The sequence below is a fragment of the Chenopodium album genome, chromosome 3 (genome assembly GCF_948465745.1).
Source record: "Chenopodium album chromosome 3, dcCheAlbu1.1, whole genome shotgun sequence".
Classification (NCBI taxonomy): domain Eukaryota; kingdom Viridiplantae; phylum Streptophyta; class Magnoliopsida; order Caryophyllales; family Amaranthaceae; genus Chenopodium; species Chenopodium album.
The window spans coordinates 82,242,373-82,249,061 of record NC_137836.1 but is presented as its reverse complement, the minus strand read 5'-3'; the positions used below and the strand labels follow the sequence as shown (position 1 = coordinate 82,249,061).

The 6,689-nt window shown below is 28.9% G+C and overlaps 1 pseudogene; it reads right to left on the bottom strand.

Annotated features, from left to right (window-relative positions):
* Nucleotides 1-4,718: 4,718 nt before the first annotated feature.
* On the bottom strand, nucleotides 4,719-5,913 carry LOC145619857 (chitinase 2 pseudogene; annotated as a pseudogene).
* Between the last annotated feature and the right edge of the window lie 776 nt (nucleotides 5,914-6,689).

Sequence of the window (6,689 nt, the reverse complement as noted above, 5' to 3'; positions counted from 1 at the left end):
AAAAAAAAAAAAAAAAACACTTTTTCCAAATCTTTTCTATAGACTTTTAGTGAGTTCGGTCAAATCTATTAAACTTACGTTATATCCGTCACCGATCTAAATTTAACCTACGCCATAATCGCCATTACATCATTTATTTCATCACTAAAATTGGATAATTTGTTGACATCTATGAGTTTGATTTTATTTACTTCCTTTCTTTTTCCTACAAACCTAATCACTACTTGTATAAAAGGTCTCGCATGCATGAGCTAAATTATGTAACGATAGTATCTACTGTTAACTTGCTACCTATTCACCATGTCTTTGTTAATACATTTCTCAATCAAAAGAAAAACACTAGGAAATTTAAAATATGTCTATCTGTAGGTGTATTCGAAAATAATTAAGAATATGTGATATTCACTACCATAAATTTCAAGTGAAATGGAAACTTTAGAGCACAATAACAAGAGTAAAGCTATGTAAAAAAGGAAAAAAAAAAAAGAAAAAAAAAAGGGAACATGTTCCTACCCCTATAATCCTAAAATATAAACCTAAGTTGAATAAATGCATACCCTATTCTATTGAGACTCTTAGCAGGCGCAAAGAGAAGGTGGTTTGTGGGCCTACTTTCCAGACTTTCTAGAGGATTATTTTTTTGAGGCGATTTGATTCTATTGCAATCAAATATGATAGATTGATAGTTAATGTGGGCTTGGTCTGGCCCACTGGACCAATATTCCGTCCAGTATGTTTGTGTTTATTTTGTCAAAATTAATGGGGTCAACAAGTTAACATTGACAGCATTGTAATCATTGGATTTTTTTTATTTTTTTTTAATTTTTTTAATTTTTTTTTTATTTTTATTTTTAAGTCACCAACTCACCATGTGTTGGTATTTAGTAACGGCAAATTCCAAACACTAGGCAATGCTGTTTTCATGAGTTCAACACAATATAGTGGATACCATAAAAAAAATATGTGGATGTTATTACTTGAATACTTGTAGTAAAGCTTTTGAAAGGAGATGCATAAGATTTAAGTTGAGTATCGTCTATATATGAATCAAGAATAATTTAGTATTGTACATTGTATTAATTTGGAGGAGACACGTATAACATTAAGAAAGCTTAAATGAACTATGGGTCTATGGGAAATAGGGAAATCCAATGTTTGGCCAATATTAATGCCAAATGTGCGTTTACATGAAAGATTAATTAAATTCAAAGTTCTCGTATGAGTTCATTTTGTAATTAGGCATATATATCTCATATATGTTTTAATTTTTGTTAGAAGAAAATTATGTTTTTTGTTAGAAGAAAATTATGTGTAGCAATAGTATTAAGATTCTTTAGCTTAATGTGTTGAAAGAAACTAAGATCGTTTAGAAAATACATAGTACTATACAATTATACCCGGCCTATCAGAATAAATCATTATATGCATGTAATAGTTATATAGACATACAAAGTACGAAGTATATTCTAGTGTGAATGAACGCTCTTTCTTCTAAATTGTGTATTCTTTTAATGTCCAACACAAAACAAAATCCACTATGTACTATTGTGCTAACAACTATGGAATAATTTGTATTACATAGTGTTTTCAAGTAATAACTGGAGTAGAAAAGACAAATAGTAAGAGTATAACAATAAGAAATTGAAGCCACAATAATAATGCATAGAAATACGGATCTTTTAGGATAAGTCAATGCATAATTTTGTATAAATGGTCATCTGAGCTTCAAGCCTTGAAAATTCAGCAATTAGGCAATGTGAAAAAATCCCAAACATATACACTGTTGTGCATTATGGCTTTGTAACACCAATAACAGTACTCTGGATTTGCAAAATCTTGTCAAATATGTCCCAATTCATTTTTAGGTCTGTAATAATATAGGAAGGCCCAAAGTAATGATCCTATCTTTTACTCGTATCTTCATTTTCCATCGGTTGGTTATATAACGAATCTTTAAGCTTTATTATTACAAAGTAAGAAAATGAGAGTCACAAGGATTAATGATATAGTCATACACATATAACTTTAAATAAATAGCTCATATATAAATTGCGACAAAAATTAAATTGTTGTAAATTTTCGGAACAAATAAAGGAAGTAAATAGTTGATTAATCCATTAGGTTTTAGATTAAAGATTGTGATAGCATTGAAGTATAACAATTAACAACATCCAAAGGCCAAATAATAAGTAGTAACAATCTTATTAGAAATTAAAGATGGAAAAAAAAAAGAGTCAAACACCATAGGCCGGTGGATTTAAGCATCCAAGTCAACGCCCCAAAATGAAAAGACAACAAACTTTAAAATTGAGTAAATTTGTGATTTTATGATTCTTTTTGAAGAATTCTAATTGCTTTGACCTAATTTCTTTTTACTCCGTTTTACAGATTGATTGCTTTGACCTTTTTGTTTGCCTACTTGCCTTTATATTTTTTCATAATGTGACAACATTATAACAATGTATAAAATGAAAGACTTTGGTTAGTTTCTGACTTTGACATATTTCAATACAATGGTGAAATCAACCAAAAAACAAAAAAACAAGCGTCACCTCAATCAAAATAAAGTTGCTACAACTAAATTCTACTAGTATTATTTATTTCTTTTTTTTTTAAAAAAATGTAGATGAGAGTAAATAAGCTAAGAAAACAACTTTTTTTTTTTTAAATATCTATATTTATTCATGTAAATACATGTAAAATAATTAGTTAAATAGGTTCAACGTGCTCTATAATACAGTCCTACTACCCACGCACACTTAATATAAAGATAAGAATATCATAATTAAATTTAGGATTATTTGGCGATAAAACACTAGCTAGTGAATCTTTCAATGATAGAAGGTTCTAATCTCATCAACTTTGTTTGGATGGCGAAACATTTCATTTCATATGACATAAAATGTGCATCGAAGATGTACGTTTTGGTTAAGATAGATGAAGATGAACTATCAAATCATGGAGCAAAGATATGTATGTGAGTGTGTGACTTACTATTGAATTATTCGACGCAACCTTTTTGCTTTCAACATATTGATCTCTATCTTTAATATATACTTCATGCCCTCAAATCATAGCAACAAAAGACTACCATGATAAGAAAAGGACAGTCATTTATTACCTTAGAAATTTAAACAAAGATAAAACACAAAAAGTCATTCATCTTAATTCGTGTGATTTCTTGGCAAAAGGGTGTCAAATTCCTCTTTCTCCTTCCAAGTTAAGATTCTATTGAAAAGTTTAACTAAATAAAATCTAAATTAGGCACCTTCCACCTAATGATTTATCACCTTTACTCTTGTAGTCTTATATATATATCCAATACACAATAAGATTATAACCATGTTATTTACATCTTACAAATTAAAGATAGTACGAAGTATTTAGTTTTTATTTTATATATAAAAAATTATATTTAGAAAAAATAATTCAATTTCAATAAAAATGATTTAAGGTCGATAGATAATCAGGGGAGAGAACAATGCAAGGATGTATGCTCATAAAAGAAACTAGCTAGATTATGCCAAATTGTTACGATAATTGAAATTTTGTTTTTCTATCCTTAAATTTCTTATACATAGTGCGATAATTAATTAGTTGGTCCTATTGGCTGATGATTTTACACTCTTCCCGTTAATATTCTTGTTTATCCTCACTTAAGAAACATTAACCAAAATATCCTTATGATTTTAAGAATTAGGATGTGTTTGGTTGAAAAATGTTTTATTCCATGAAAATGATTTTTTTCATTGCTCTTTATTTTTCTTTTTCTTTTTCTTTGTTTGGTTTGTAAAGGGGTATAAAACATTTTCCTTTTAAAAGGAAGGGACACCACATTTCCTCCCACCCCCCTTTTAATTTCCTCCCATCTATACTCTTTCTTAATCTCGTCCCTTTCATTATCCTCTCTCCATGCATAACTTATCTTACATAGAACCAATGAAAGGAAACTAATTTTGCAAGAGTGTTATCCATAAAAATTAATAAATTACATTGAAAATGTTTTATATGAAAACAAATGGAGCCTTAGAGCTAGCTCACATTTACTAAACTGAACTGATTGGAGCTTAACTGAACTGAACAGAGCTGAAATGAACATTTTATGAGAGAAGAAAATTAGGAGTGGAACTGAATTGAACTGATTAGAGCTGAACTGAACTGAAATTAAGCTGAAGTGAATAGGCCCTTAATGTTCTATATGAAACCAAATGGAGCCTTAATAAAAAAAATCAGGGAGTATTTCTTTAGTTTAGCATTGTTCAATGACCACATAAAAAATATGATAATGATAACTTGATGGTAGAAGGAGGTGGGCCAGATTAATTGAAAGTCTTGCAATGTAAAGATCCATTAATAAGGCCCAATGGGAGTCCAGCCCACAAGCTGAATCTAAATAAGTACCTTCTCTGGTTATTATAGGTTGTTAGAGGAATACTAGATTGTTGCCAATATTCATCTATTAGAGTACTAGTATATGTAGTGGTATTGTATTTATAGTGCCAATTATTATAGCACTATAAAGACAATACCCTTTAATAATAAACTTCTTTTTTTTTTATCTTATTATTATTATTATTATGTTCATTCATTAATATGATCTACTCTCTCCTTATAATTTTAATTTTAATTAATTTTTCAAATATACTTATGTATGCACATTAAAAGTAGGAATTTAGACTTTACTTAGAACAATCAATACTCTCTAAAATACACAAATGAATAGAAACATTCATATTTCATTGACTAAAATATATTTCAATAAATAGAGAGGATTAAAGATTTAAAGTAATACATTGAGTAATAAGCGACTACGTTATGTAACATAAACACACGTACATAAGTTACATAACACATACAACTAATGACGTACTACATAAGAAGTACACTATATTAAATTAGCATAACTCAAAAGTTAATCAAATGAAAACTATAATGAAATCAAAGAGAAGCTAGCAAATTTTGACCCTGTTTCTCATATCGAAAACCCAGATTCTTTGATTCATCAGCACACCAAACAAAAATCCCATAAAGTTGTTGCCTTTTCTTGAGCATTTCACAAGCTGAGAAAAACCCTTTTCCAGGAGCTAATCCTTTGCTTCCATCACTAATAAAACTTGTTAAAATCTTACCCCCTTTGTAATTCTTTCTTTGTTGCTCAAAATAATCAATAAACTGAGGAATTGTTGTACTATTATCATATGCATAAAACTGGAAATTAACATAGTCTATAACATGCCCATATTTCTTCCACAAAGTTTGGTAATGAATTTGTACATCTTGATCATCAAATGGAGCAATTGATGCATATTTCACCAACCCTTTTCGCTTAAGTATCGATATCAATTGTCCAATACATTCAGCAAAAGTATCAGGATCGCCTTTGAAATGCTCATAATCGATGTCGATACCATCGAGCTTAAAGTGTTCGATGATATGCGTCAATGAAGAAACAGCGTTGGAAACCCAGGAATTGATTGATTTTGGCTGGAAATAAGCTGGGTTGTTGGAGACACTATCACCTCCTAAGCTTAACCCAACTCTAACATTTGGGTGTTTGTTTTTAATGGAGGAAACTTGGGTAGGAGAGAGATTTATAGTGTCCCAAAAGATGTTGAATTTGCCATTTGTGGGAGTTGGGGATGATGTTGAATTTGTGTAATCGATTGCGAAAGAAAGAATGAAATCAAATTGAAGATTTGGGTTGATGGGTAAATCTGAAAATTTGACATTAGTGAATTCTGCTCCTATGTATTCTCTAAATAGTTTGATGTTTTCTGCTTTGGTTGGTGAAAGAAAGATGGTGAAGATGATGAAGATTAGTGTTAATGCCATGGTTTAGGTTTATGAATGTTTAATCTGGAAATGGTGGAACTAACCTTTATACTCCATTCAAAATATTAAAGAAATGTAGAGTTTTTTTATAAAATATATATATATATATATATATATATATATATATATATATATATATATATATATATATATATATATATATATATTAAAGGTCAAAATTGGACTTAAAAAAATGTAGAATTGTCAACCGACAGCCGAATGTTGAATCATGGGATTGATGGGAAAGATATTTGGCATACCAGTGATTTATTACGGAATTTAAAATTAATTTTGACACACTCATTGTAAATTTGTGATAATATCATAATAGTATTTTCTATAATCATATTACTAGTAAGTAGTTTGTGATAATATCATAATAGTATTTTCTATAATCATATTACTAGTAAGTAGTAAGGAGGTGATCAAAGTTAATTTTGATAAATTAAGTGAAGGAGTAGATTTAGGATTGTTACATCAAGATTGTTAAGAATTACATGTACTTCATATATTACTAATTTTTTATTTCATTTTCGAAATCTTATCTTATGAAATGTTAAAAAAAAAACTTATGAAACATAAAAGGCATGGAAAGGAAAAGGGAAATTCTCATTGGTAGCCTCGTAATTTTGAGTATTTTCATTGGTAGCCTCGTCGTATATGAATTATCTTTGGTAGCTGCCTACTTTTGAAATGTTACTTCCATAACCATATTTTGCTAAAACTGTTAACTCGCTGTTAAGTTTAACCTAAAATCAATTTTATAATAATTAAAAATACTAAACTAAGGTTAATTAGTTATGTAAGTATATCATTATTTCATTAATTTTTTTTAAAAAAAATAATCACCACCCTCC